At 34.2% G+C, this 14,068-nt stretch overlaps 1 long non-coding RNA gene across 1 annotated transcript in view; it reads right to left on the minus strand.

Moving 5' to 3' along the window:
• LOC118741095 overlaps positions 1-10,864 on the minus strand; it is a 20,123-nt gene extending 9,259 nt beyond the window's left edge. Inside the window, exon 1 of the long non-coding RNA XR_004993225.1 lies at positions 10,531-10,864. This is a non-coding gene — a long non-coding RNA (uncharacterized LOC118741095). The remainder of the gene's footprint in view (positions 1-10,530) is intronic.
• Between the last annotated feature and the right edge of the window lie 3,204 nt (positions 10,865-14,068).

Below are 14,068 nucleotides of genomic sequence, written 5' to 3' on the forward strand. Positions count from 1 at the left end.
TTTTTCCCTAAAAATTGTTCACTCGCCTTTCTACATCCATACATGGTAGGATATCCTACTAATATTAATTAATATATTAATGTGAAAATTTGTGAGTGTGTGTGTCTGTGTATGTTTGTTGCTCATTCACGCTAAAACGGCTCAACGAATTCAATGAAATTTGCCCACTGATAGGTTAAAAACTGTATTAATATATAGGATACTTCCTTAGAGCTGCCATCTTTTCAAAAGTCAAAATCAATTAATTAAAAAGGATCAGACGAGCTCAATAACGTTTTATATAGAAATAAGTTTAAAGAGGGCTGCCACCTGTTCAAAAGGTCAATTTAATAATAAAAGTCAATTTAAATAATAAATTAAATTAAATACGGGTATAAAACGAGGGATTTAGAAAGCTTTACTCCAAGCTTATTATTTATGAGGGTTGCCACCTGTCTAGAAATTTTAAATTATTTTGATTATAAACTTAAACGAAATACTTTAATACGAGTGTCAAGCGAGAGATGTTTAGGAAATCTTTATAATGCAAATATTTCTAGGCAAGTTTGCCACCTGTTTCGAAATTCAAAGTCAATTCAATTAAAAGTTAAATGAAATAGTTTAATATGGGCGTCAAATGAGAAAGATTTAAAGCAAGCTTTATTTCTAAACTATTTTTGAAGAGTGTTGCCACCTAATCAAAAAGGTAAAAGCAATTTAAATAAGTTAAGTTTATAGAAGAAGCCTTTTAATATGCATAAGTATCAATGAAAAATATTTTTATAAGGCTTCATTTCTCTAATTATGTTTTGAAGAGGGTTGCCAACTGTTTCGAAATTAAGAATAAATTTACTTAACAAGTTAATGGAAATATTTTTGAAGAGGATTGATATCTGTATTATATGCCAAATTTTACTTAGTTAGTTGAGATATTACATCGAGGTATGATAAAAATATCCAGTGTTTTATTTTATCTTTTTGCATTTATTGGGGTTTTTAAGAGACCTATAAAAGATAGTTAAGATTAATAAATGGTTAAATAAATAATTGGGTATTATTACTGGAAGTCTCCTAAAAATAAGCATAGTTTTCCGATCGAAAAAGTATTGATTTTCAAGAATTCTATACCATTTGTACGAATAAGTGTTTTCCCCGTATAAAATATATGTATAACTTCAAGGGCTTTGAGGCAGTTCTAAAAAAAAAAATTTTACAGAAAGGTACGGGTACTCTGTTTTTTATTTAGAAAAGTCCTAGGCAAGTATTTTTGTACTACCCTAAGGTACATACACACATACAAATATCTATGGTCCAATTTGAACGATATTTAAAAGATCATACGTCTCATTCAGCCAATGAAAATTTTTTAGTCCTGTGAATTAGCGAGAATTATTGGTATATGAACATCTGTGCTACACGTTGACGGATCGGACAAATTTTTTAGCGGTTAGACCATGGGAAAAGATTACGCACTGCTTTCAAACCATTTAGTGAATTCTTTGCAGAAAATCGAAAGGGATTAGTATTCCATATGAAATCATAGAGCTGTTATTCTCGGGCTATGTGTGCGGAGGGTTCTTCTCTCTGCAGTTTTTTTAACCTAAATTAAGACTTTTTACTTTTCAACCCGTTTTTTTTGTTTTTCAACACCATTTTTGCATTGACCTCCCGAAGCAAGCCAAGCCAGTAGGATATAAAATAATTTTTGCTTGCATTGCAAAGAAAGATTATAAAGAATTAATTGCTAAAAGAAAAACATTTCCACAATATCATTTTGCCAAGCATACCACCCCCAAAAATGCACCCTCTCATCAAGCAAATGCTGGGATTAAGAATAAGTGGATAAGGAAGAAAATTAACCTGCAAATGTAGAAGCAAAGAGTAATAGTAAATAAATTGTGTAGAATTAGAAACAGCGGCCGATTGCATGGTGAGCAAAGAAAGTGATAAAAAGGAAGTGAAAAAAGCACATGCGCCGTCACTCATCAACAAAAAAAAAAAACATCGAAAACAAACCATGCCAACATTAACGATTAGGACCAAATTAGAACGCTCAGTGTCACAGTGAAGCGCTCAGTGCCGCCATCGAGCTGCTCAAATGGCGACCCAATGTCATTGTGACTTTGTGGCGCTGCTGTCAGTGGCAGCCAGCAGCCTCAAATCGTGGCATTATTTTCGAAGTCGCGGTCAAGGGAAGTATTTATGGTGTATGTATGTATACATTAGGAAAATAACGCCAGCTGAAGGCATATAAAACAAAACAGATGGTCGGGAAAAGTGAAAACCAATCGCGCGCAGATAAATTAATTTAATTTCCAGCACAGCTGGTCAGCTGTGAAAAAGGTGGTGGGTGGGTGCGTGTGTTAGCGTGAATAGCGGATGAAGGGTTGAGGAAAATTTTGTACAAAGAAGTTGAGAAAAACCAAAACAACCTGGCATGTTTGAGTATTGAGTGAATAACAGCAGTGTAGAACTGTGTACTTGGGTCGAATTTCAAATAACTTACCTCTGAAGCTCAATGCGGATCGGGCAGATTTCCTGTTCAGATAGCGCAGAATACGGATAATGCAAAACTAGCCGGGACATCTACCTCGGCGTCAGAAATCCAGTTGAAATTGAATAACAACTTATTTAAATTAGTATGGCGAATACACAACCACCGGCGTGGTAGATGTCCTGGTTCATTTTTCATGTTCTCAGTATTTTACTTTGGAAGGAAATTCCAAGTCAAAATTCTAGATCGAGATGTCTGGTCAAATAATTTACCTCCCAGATATTTATACTGGTACACAGACGCATCAAATATGAAGGTTAGAGCAGGTGCGGTGTCTTTGGACCTGCCGCCAAACTTTCTATTGCAGTGGGTGCTTGGTTCAAGGTCTTTCAGGCCGTGGTGCTAGCAATCTTATTGATATTTCATGCCTTTGTCATTGTATTTTGTACAATGTCTTATGTCGATTTCGTAAGTATGGTATTTCCACAGAGACGGAATGCCGTCTTTGCCTTGAAAACGAAGAGATGCCGGAGCACATTACGTGTAATTGTCCGGCATGGGCCAGACTAAGACTGCAATGCTTCAGTTCTTCGATGCCCTTAAGGTTAGGAATTCATCCACCAAGAAACGTTTAGCTTTCATAACTTGCTGTCTCCACAGGCAAAAGTTTTGATCTTGATAATGTTATCAAGAAAAATTTTGCCAATGGAGACCGCATATTGTTCTTGGTAAGCAATAGTTATCAGAGCTTTCATCTTGATAAATATGGCCAGCAATTTTGTACTTGGGTGTAAAATAATATATTTTCTAAATTTTTTACGTGATTAAATCTGGCAAAAATAGGCCTCTTACTAAGGCTAAGATAAAAAATGCCCACGCACAAATATTGTCTCTGATAAAATTTATATGAGGCAATAAAAATGACAGTTGGTAGGCAAAAACTTTTGCCTGTGGAAACGGACCGTATGGGAGGCTAATAACATCTTGGGCCTTCAGGATTAGGAACCGTGATAGGGTTACATAACATTTTCTTGATCGCGGTGTCCCTTTCTTTTACACCCATAACATTTACATTACATTACATTACGTACTTTGATAGAGGTCCATTCATTTCCCTATGCTTTGTATATTTTTTGCAGCTTTTTTAAAACCTGCAAACAAATTTTTTCTTTTGTCTTTTTTAGCAACTTTCTATACACAGTGAAAGCACCCATAGACGGACGCTCTAACAAGCGGACATCTCCTTTAAGGGGACACATTCTTGGGAACGAACAATTTTTGTTTTTTTTTCCATAGAAAATGCTCTCCCATACACGGACTTTCCGATAAACGGACGCGGACACTCAAACATGTCTAGTTATGAAAAAAAAATCTCCCATAAGCGGACGCAAAGCTCAAATAAGCGGTCAGTTTTGTTTTTTTCTAGTCTGATGTTGACTCTTGCGCATGTGCATGTGTGGAAATGTACACAAGTACACACGTCCACATTCAGAGATGTTTTATTTTCTAAAAAGAAATTTTACTTTTCATTGCCCTCTTCTTAGTGCTTCAGCGAAATGGGAAATGAAATTTGTCTATAGAAAAGAAAACGCCATAAATTTGAATTTACTTTTCATTAATTCTGTTTTTATCTATTGAAGGAAAAATATTATTTTAATTTAGGAATTTTTTAAATTTAAATTTTAATATTATTTTTTGCGAAATTCCCATAAGCGGACATCTCCCATAGTCGGACAAAAAGTATGGGAGCTTTCACTGCATATGTATTGTTTATTAGAAAAAGTTGGAAATTTGGACTTTTTAAAATAAATACATTTTTTTTTTTATAAATATCCCACCCACCCTTTGGCAATTAAAAATTCTATTTTTTACAACTAACTCAAGTATGACTTTTGCTCACGTTACCTCAACAGCTGCTGTAGCCGAATGGATGCGTCTTCGACTGCCGTGTTATTGTTCACAGGTTCATAACCTGTGTCACAGACTTTATTTTTTTATTTTTATTTAAAATTTCTATTTAGATTCTATTTGTAGTTTCGCAAAGCGACATGCGACACATAACTTTCGTATGACAACGCTGAAGAAAAATGCTTGCATCTTTTCGTGCGCACGTTATAGGGGTTATCCATTAACTTTTGTATTCCCAGACATTACCTTTTCCCACTGGGATGTATTGCATATGTACAAGTAGGCCTCTAATGGGATATTTTTGGTACAATGCTGTCATTTCTAAGCACTTTGGATGAAATTAATTTTACAAGAAAAAATATTTCATTACTAAATACAAATACAAAATACATAGACTAAATCAATCTTTCTTCACCACAAAAATTCAGAAAAGGAGGTGGATTACGATAAACATGTTTGTGGCGAAATATTTTCGACACACAAATATAAATAATGTCCATCATAAAAGCCACACTGTCTGCTGCTGGCTGATTGATATACCAAAAGATTGATAATTTTGCTCATACGCACTGTTGTACACACAAAACGGAGAAAAATAACAGATGCAATGAAGAGGAAAATGCTACATTTTGTGCTACGAACGTAAGTTATCAAACAATATTGTAAACACATTGTATGCTTGTATGTACATAGTATATGAATTTCTGTTATACATATTTACTTATCCCAGTAAACATTTGGGATGGAGCTCAAGTGGATATCCAATACATATCCAATTTAAAATGTTGATTTTCCAAGTATACCGCAATTGCAGAACCAACTCATTCTAACAAAAAAGGGCATATTTTTTGTATGCAAAATATTCTGAGTCCTCCGCTGCAGCAAAGCTTGGATATCAATTTGAATTCAAACTTTTTTCAACTTTTAGTCAAACCTTGGGAAAAATGTTGGACCAAAATGTTGTATATCCACTTGAAAAACAAAAATTTCTCAAAGATTGGAAAAAATTGGAAAAATGTTTGCTTTGTGCATATTAGGATACAACTTAAATATAGTATGTATGTATATGTGCACGTTATGCCTACACCTACACGCTTACACCTAAATCGCATTTATTTCACGCTCATCACTCAACTGCAGCTGCAAAATGCGGCATCTTATCTCAAAATTATTTTTCCTTTCGGTTTTTCCCTCGCTTCACGCTTAGCTTTTCATTATTTGAGTGAAACCAACGAATTTTTCGCACACTTCTTTTTTGGAAATTTGCTACGTTGCTGCCTGAGCCGCGCATTCAAATTGTATGTAGAAACTGTTTTCTGTTCATCTTTCGCTGAAGTTGTCTCGTATCTGTCAGACCGATGTACTATGTGACACTGTATGTATACATACATATATATGTGTGTATGTATGTATGTATGTACATATGTGGACTTGCTCACGCAGTTATTATGCAAAATATGCGTTTGGCCATGTGAATGTACATTAGGGTGGTAAAAAAAAAAAAAAAAATGTGCAATCGGAATTTTAATGCTTTCAACCCCTGGGATTGTTTTATACCGAAAACATATCCCCCTTTTTTTATATGGAGTAAAACAAAATTTCGTAGAAATAGTATAGAATTCTTGAAAATGAATATTTTTCTATTGGAAAACTCTGGTTCTCTTCAGGAGACTTTCAATAATAACAGGCAATTGTTTATTTAACCACTTTTTAAATATCAATTATTTGCATCAGTCCGCGGAAACCCCTAAATAATGCAATCGGAGATCCATAAAAAAATCGTTAATGTTAAAAAATTCTAAAATAAGCAATTGAGTATTATTATTGGAAGTCTCCTGCATTGATACCGAGCGTTCCGGTCGAAAAATATTGATTTTCTATACCATTTCTATAAAAAAAAATTTTCCATATAAAATACATGGGAAACTTTGAGCGCCAAGACTAAATATTTTTTGATTTCCAATTAAAAAAAAAAAACACAGGTATATCTTTTTCGGTATAGAACAATCCTAGGGGGTGAGAGGATTAAAATTTTAAATTAACTCTTTTTTTTTTGGACCACACTAATGTACATGCAAAAATTTGCATATTTAGTTAGCGGTAAACATTTGTTTCTTATAAAAAATTTCAGATAAATATTAGTGTGTTTGTGTTGCAGCTCGATTAATTGTGTGAGAAAAACGATACTCAAATGGCATAAAAAGAAAAAAATTATGTGAATTTCCAAAGGACAAATGTTTAGATATGTATGTAAAGCAATTGAAGTCGCTAAGAAAATTAGACACAGTTGCGATACCACTCAGGACTTATATTTCGCACATTTGCTGGAAGAACGTCATAATCCAAAAAATCTGGAATTTTAGAAAAACGATATTAAATAATTTGGTCTGTTGGTTCTTCATACAAAAACAAAAACAAATTAATAGTAACGAAAAGTTTCCAAAAATATATTATCTTCTTGTGAAATTTAATTGACAGATTTCGCTGTCAACTTTTTGCTCAACATAAAATAAGAGCACTTCTTCCAACTTCCCTCAATTTTGTTTTTATTTTAAGCTTGAGGCCTTCTTCCAGCAAACGAGCGTTGTAATAATGACTTTTTTTGGATATTACGTTATGGAAAAAATTCAATACAATTATTTTTTTTTTTTACTTTTTAAAATTAAATTTAAATTTTATGATTTTTTTTCAGATGTTTTTTTATAAAATTTTTGACTTTTATTTTCTTCAATTTTTTTTCATTTAAATTTTGTAACTATTTTATTTTTAATTTAGTTTTGTTATTTTTTTAATTTGTTATAATTAATTTAAGTTAATTTAACTTTATTTTACCTGTATATTTCTTTATATTTTTTATTTCAGTTTATTATACAGTGGTTTTATTTTAACCACTTTTTCGAAAATTTTGAGCAGGAAGACTAAATAGTTCTTTTTTGTTTTTTTTTTTGCAACGTTTGGCTGATATTATTTGGGCAGAAAATAGCAGGCAAATTAGCTTCTTGTAAATAAATTAGTGGATTTTGGTTTTTCGGATTTTTTTTAAATTCTCGCGATTTACTCGGAAATTTTCGAATTTTTGGCAACTCGGCTGAATTTTTTTTAAATATTTGCGAAATTTGAAAAGTGATGTCGAAATTTTCCAAATACGTTAGAAGACGGTAACTGTTGATCTTCATTTTTTAGGCATTGCAAAAAAAAAAATAAATTATCCTTAATTTTGCGGTCATTACGTACCGACGCCAGTAGTCGAATTTCAGAGAGCCCAAACGATGTGGTCGTCGGCATGCCACAACACCGCACTCCGGCCCGCAACTGGATGTCTTCTTATGTCGCCACAGCACCACCTTCACGACGAAACTCAAATGCTTCCACAGCACAACATGATGCACTGTAAGTAGTTCCTAGTAGGGTCTCACAGATGTGGGCACCTGAACAGAGCCCTCGTCTAGGCACGTCAGAAGGTAGAAGGAAGGAACGGACGGACGAGGTCCGGGGGTTCAAAAAACAACCTCTAGACTTGACAGCATACCGACGGGCTATAACCGGCAGTCAAGGGAACTCGGTCTCGACTTACATCGATTCCTGATCTGTGAATGCCGTTTTGGGAACACAGTGGATGAGACAAAGCTTTGTTTGCGTCGGGAAACTCGCACCACCATAGTCCAACTTCGCTCTGGACTCTGCAGTGGGCTAAGCTCGTAAAAGTAAACGCAGATGTACTCAACGAGTACCCGGCACGCGGATAGTCACCGCATGGCTCACGGCAGCTCTTTGCATTCCCCAAAACCCCACTCAGCTAACGCCCCTGTCCCTATATATCAACCCAGTCGGAGTTTCACACTTCCTGGGTCTCCCGGTAGTTGAACTTGATGAGAACGATTGGCAGGATTGAGTATCCGCTACAACAAGAACAACAATATGCCAATACGAGAGCTACATACATGTGTGTGATAGATATAGGGGATCCCTACAGATTATAAATATTAAGAGAGCGATACGATATCTTTGCCGTTATAAAAGCAGAGAGAAGTAAAAAAACATACGAAAGTGCCCTAAAAATGTTACCACTAGATTAGGCGACTTACGAAAAGTCTCTTGAATAGGTCAGCCTAGTGACCCATGTTCAGAACATACCTAAATTACGGCAGGAAAACTTGTCACCCTGTTGAGCCCCAATCAAAGACATCGGAATCGACATCACTGACGGCTTGAATTGAAGTGTGCTCTGTCAAAACTGCCTACTACCGTGGGATCAGCTCTCTTAATATGGCATGCAAGGCCTTATCGAACGTATTGTGAGAAAGACTGTAGCTCACTGGTAGCTCCACCATAGACTGGGCATTCAACATACGCCAAATATTCGAAAAGTACCGTGACAGTTAAACGACGACTCCATGTCGTGTGATTTCTTCACTCTGATGGTAGAAAAACTTGTTCAAAGAGCATGGCAATGACATCGACTTCATCGGCCTCAACAACCGTTTGTTATGCCTTTTTTAAGTTGGATATGGAATCAAAGTGAATGGGTCTAAGGGTGAACGAGGACAAGATAAAGTATCTTTTGTCTTCTTTCCTCCAACATCTTCCGACAGTAAGAACATTCGCGCCCCGGCACTCTTCCGACGCACGAAAATCACACTCTATAAGCTACCCATCATGGCTTGGCTGGTAAATGGCAAAGAAGCGCGGGCAATGACAATTCGTTTGACTCTGACGTATTCGAGAGAAAGATTCTGCGAAAGATTTACGAATACTGCAGAGCATGGCTCGATGAGCTGTCTGACCTTTACAACATAGACATAGGGCAGTGATTTAAAATACAGCGCCACCGCTGGCTTCAATCCTGAAAGTATTCAACGCGAACGGATGCAAAGACCAGTGTGAAGAAGGACTTGGCCTCACATGGCATTTCCAATTGATGGCCAATGGCACAGAAGAGAAACACAGAAGGAATCAGCAAGAATCGCTTAGGCGCTTCTTAAGGTTCTGATAAACGATGAGAATAGTTCTCATGGGAATAGGAATACACTCTCATTCTCAACGTCTAATTAGTAATGAGAATGGATATGTAATTTACGGTGAGTGCAAATATCCATTACCATGATAGTGAATTCTTATTCTCATGAGAATTATTCTAATCATTTACCAGAAGCTTTATTGTCATTATCTGAGAGACTTTACAGAGCATCAGAAATTTTATGGATTTTTGTAGAGTTTTCGGGATCTTTTATGTGCCCAACTGTGTTTCTCATGCAAATAAGTAAACTTTGCCGTAATTTTCTGCACAACAAGTCTCAGGCCAATTTTACATAAATTTTCGCGCGAAGTATTAATATTGGTGAAACTTTTATTGAAATTTATATGTGTTGGTTTTCTAAGAATTTTCTATTTGATTTGACTAATTGCTTTTATTTTTTTAACATACTTTTTTAAGTAAATTTACGTTAAAGGCAGCAAGTAGGAAAATTCGAAAATAAAAGCTTAAACAAAATTTGACTGTTAGGGAAAAGTTGCGAGATTTTAGTGGGTTTCGAGGATCTTTCCAGAATTACTGCCGGTTTCACCAGCAACTTAAATGGAAAATGATTTTTTATTTTATGTCAATTTCCATATAAAATTCGAAAGATTAAAATCATTTTTCACTTAAATTGCTTTCGTTAAATTGGCTGTTAATAATTACGAGTACCTCTATTAAGATTTATTTTTGAATTAGTTGAATTTTTCGAAACAAATTTAGTGATGTTTTTCATTATTTAATAATTTTTTTAACATTGTAAGTTAAAACTTGTGAGTACTTTTAGATTAGTTCTACAAAATTTTAGTATAATTTTTTTCTTAAAAAAAAAATTATTTAGTAAAATTTATTTCTTCAAACAAATTTATCTATAGGTATGTTTTTCTGTTATAGATTTTAATTTATTTTACGTATATGTTTGCATTTTTAATAATAATAAATACTTCAAATTTTAATAAGGACCTTTTTAGAATTTACATTTTTCAAAATTTTAATTATCAGCGTAAAGTGTTTTTGCTTCTATAACTTTATTTCATCTCTTCCAAGTGAGCTATAAAAAATTCTGTTTATCTCGTTTTCTGCGAGTATAATATTGATTTCTTTTTTTTAATAAAACCTCCCACTATTCACTTACTGAAACTTTCACAGCACAATGAAATGGAATAGACAAATTTTCGCTAGTTACTCTTGCAGCACAGCCGTTCCACACAAAATTTATTATTAAAATTTATTGAATTTTTTCAACTTCATTCAAACAACTTCAGTAATCACAGCTCGACTTTTTTTTGCGCGCACTTTTTAATCTACATACATAATATCCACTTTTATATTCGATTTTTAAGAACGATTTACACATCTATGCACAATTGCCTGTTTGTATCCAGTAACTGAGAACTGCATGCAAGTAGTAAAAGCAATCAACTCTACGATACGTCACGTTTCGTTAAAACACTTTTGGCGACGTCCGATTTCCACGACGGTTGCACACTAAATAAATCTCAGGTCGCAGCAGTTTTCCCTTTTAGGCGACGTCCAGCACTACAGCGCCCAGTCGACGCGACGTCAGCAGCAGCTGCACCATCAACCGATAACAGCAGCCTAAGAACAGCTGATGCCGAAGTTGAAATTGAATTGAGTGATGTAAAAATAGAGAAATAAAAGTAGAAAAAAAAGCAGCAAACTTGTTGGCGTTTAACTTGGAGCGCCTTCGCCGCCAAATGCCGATTACCGGGCGAATGGAATTTGTTGGGCGCCAACGCTGCAAGCAGCGCGTTGTCAGCTTTGTTCGTCGCTTGGCCGGCGCATGGCAATCGTATCGGATCTGTCGGATGCGTCGTAGTTGCGCTGCGCTGCTCTGCGCTGCTCTGCTTAGTCTGCAATCGATTCGTTGTTATCTCGTTAGCAGAGCGGCGCCGGTGACAGCAGCAACCGCGCTGCGTAAATTTCCAATGTTAATTTACTTTCAACATACAACCAGTCTCGCACATTTCCAGTGCGTGTGGCGTGTGGCAGTTACATACATATGTATGTAGTTACATATTTAAGTATGTACTATTTGTAGTAGCTTTTATTTGTCCGTCTTTCGCTTTTCTTTTGGTTATTTTACTCTTTGCTGGCTGTCGCTTTTTGCCCTTATTTCGGAACATTTGCGAGATTTTGATTCATAGCCCAGTCACAGCAACTGGTTTTAGCTGTTGATCATGAAACTTAACTGAATCTACATATGTACTAAATACTTTTTAATTGATAAATGCATTTTAAATGTTGCAGTGAGCTTTAAGTCACATTACTAATTTTACTTATTTTTATCAAAATGGAAATTGAGGGAAAAAAATCAGAAATTACTTTAATTCGTATGTAAAGTGTGTGGGGTGGAAATTTATTAAAATTATCGATAAATTTATCGTTAAGGTTATCGATTTCTATGTTGTTATCGATACTTTTGTCTTTATGTTTAACTTACATACATAATAGATATCGATATTTTATAATGTTCGATATTTTTATCGATTCATATACTTGGAGCGATACTAATATTAGTTTGCCATCGACACTTATATTACACACTAAATACTTTGTAATTAAAAACGGCATTTCAAATGCTGTAGTGAGTGAGCTTTAACTTTATTTAATTTTATCAAAATGGAAATTAAGGCAAGAAAATCATTAATGATTAAAAATATTTTTAAGTGTCAAGTGTAGCAATTGATCAAAATTATCTATAACGATATCGATTTATGTTTTATTATCGATATTTTTTTCTTTCTGTTTAACTTACATACATAATTAATATAGATATTTTACAGTTTTTAATATTTTAATATTTTTTATTTAATATACGTCTGCTGAGTGTACAAGCACATAAGATGCGATTATCGGTTATGAAAAAGTAGTTAGCAAAATTTTTAAATTAAATATGGCTGGGAAAAAATTTGTGTACCACCCTAATGTAGATACTTATGTCTTATTCTTATTTAATTTATATTCGTATTCGATTCCAAATTTACCTGCAAAACCGAGACTTTACCGGAAAAAGGAGAAACAATTTTCTTTTTGCCGAACGTAGGGGTCGTCTTTTTAAATTTTTTTGTATACCTCCGGCTTTCACAGACGGATCTTAAAGTATGATACATCAATGTTCTTGTCTTTTTGTTCCAAAGTTCATTGACTTCAAGTACCCCGTTCTGGCACGCACCCACCAGATCTCAGTTCTTTTTACCCTAAGGTACCACCCTAATGTCAGTAAATTAAAGCCAACTCATTAAACTTTTTCTAAGGAATTATTTTTAGCATTTCAGTAGAACTATTAAAAAGTAAAATGTAAAAAAGGGAAATCCTAGGTTCGGCCAAAATAATTTTTTTTCGAAATTGCTTTGCAAAATTACTTAAGACTCGAACGAAGGTCTACGGCGAACTTTTTTCTGTAAGTAAGATGGCACGGTGTAATGTAAATGCATTTCAAAAGGCATCCTTTACGATCGACTACCTTTGTAATTCTGCTGTTAAAGACCTTCTGAAAATGGCAATGTTAACACTTCTGCTAAGTCAAATCCCACCGAATCCAAAGGTGCTTTACGTTCATAAGCACGTACCCGCATACAAACATAAATATTACACTTTCCTCTACCCAATTAAGCAGCAGCATTAATACATATCACAACTCTCTCGTGAAATCGGAAAAATTGGTTGCCACCCTCTCCTTGTGTGCTCGCTATAAATTTAGCAGCAGCAATTCTCTAATGTTACCACCTGAGCTGCTTTTCTTTGCACATGCACGTGCTGTGTGGTGTTGTATGTATGTATGTATGGCTGACGATGAATTAACCTTTTTTCTATGCTATTTACTCGTTGTGCCAGTAAGCTTATCAGGCAAAATATGTATATACACTAAGTAAACATATGTATATGTATGTGATTGTGTCCTTACACTGCAACAAACATAAACAATGCTTCATAGCAACCAAAAGAGATTTTTTTACTTCTTTATGCAAGAAATTCCTTTTAAGCTGCAATGCGTGAAAAAATAAAAGTTTTGCAACAGAGGACAAACATTTTTCTACTTTGCGAAATAGGATTCCGGCAAGGAGGCTAAATACGTACATGCGTACTGTCTCCATTGGAAAATCTATAACCAGCACAATTCTGGCAACTGTCTTTCAACTCACCATAGTCTTTCCGTAAGACAATTGTCAATTCTGCCAAATATTTTGAAAGCGCTCTTTACTGTCATTCGAAAGACTAATTGAAATATTTGCTAACGAGGAGGTTGTAGCGTTATGCTGCTCGCCTTTAAAAAATTAAATTAAATTAAACAACATTCCTATGTACATCTGTATTTTACGATTTAAAACAATAAAAAATAATAAATAAAAGAAAATTTTATTAGAAAAAGAAACAAAATTAAATGAGATTAAAAATATCTTTATTCAAAAAAAGACGAAAAAAAAACATTTTAATAAAATAATAATAATAAAGGTCCCAAAAATTAAATGAAATAACAAATATATTTTTTTTGTTTAAAAAAATAAAATCTAAATATTAAAAGGAAATGAAATTAACAAAAGAAAAAAATCAAATGAGATTAAAAATATGTTTATTCAAAAAAAGACAAAAAAAAAAACAATTTAAAAAATTAATAATCTCCTAAAAATTGAATGAAATAAAAAATATTT

This window comes from Rhagoletis pomonella, unplaced genomic scaffold (genome assembly GCF_013731165.1).
Source record: "Rhagoletis pomonella isolate Grant_MI unplaced genomic scaffold, Rhpom_1.0 Rhpom_scaffold_00006, whole genome shotgun sequence".
NCBI classification, from domain to species: Eukaryota; Metazoa; Arthropoda; class Insecta; order Diptera; family Tephritidae; genus Rhagoletis; species Rhagoletis pomonella.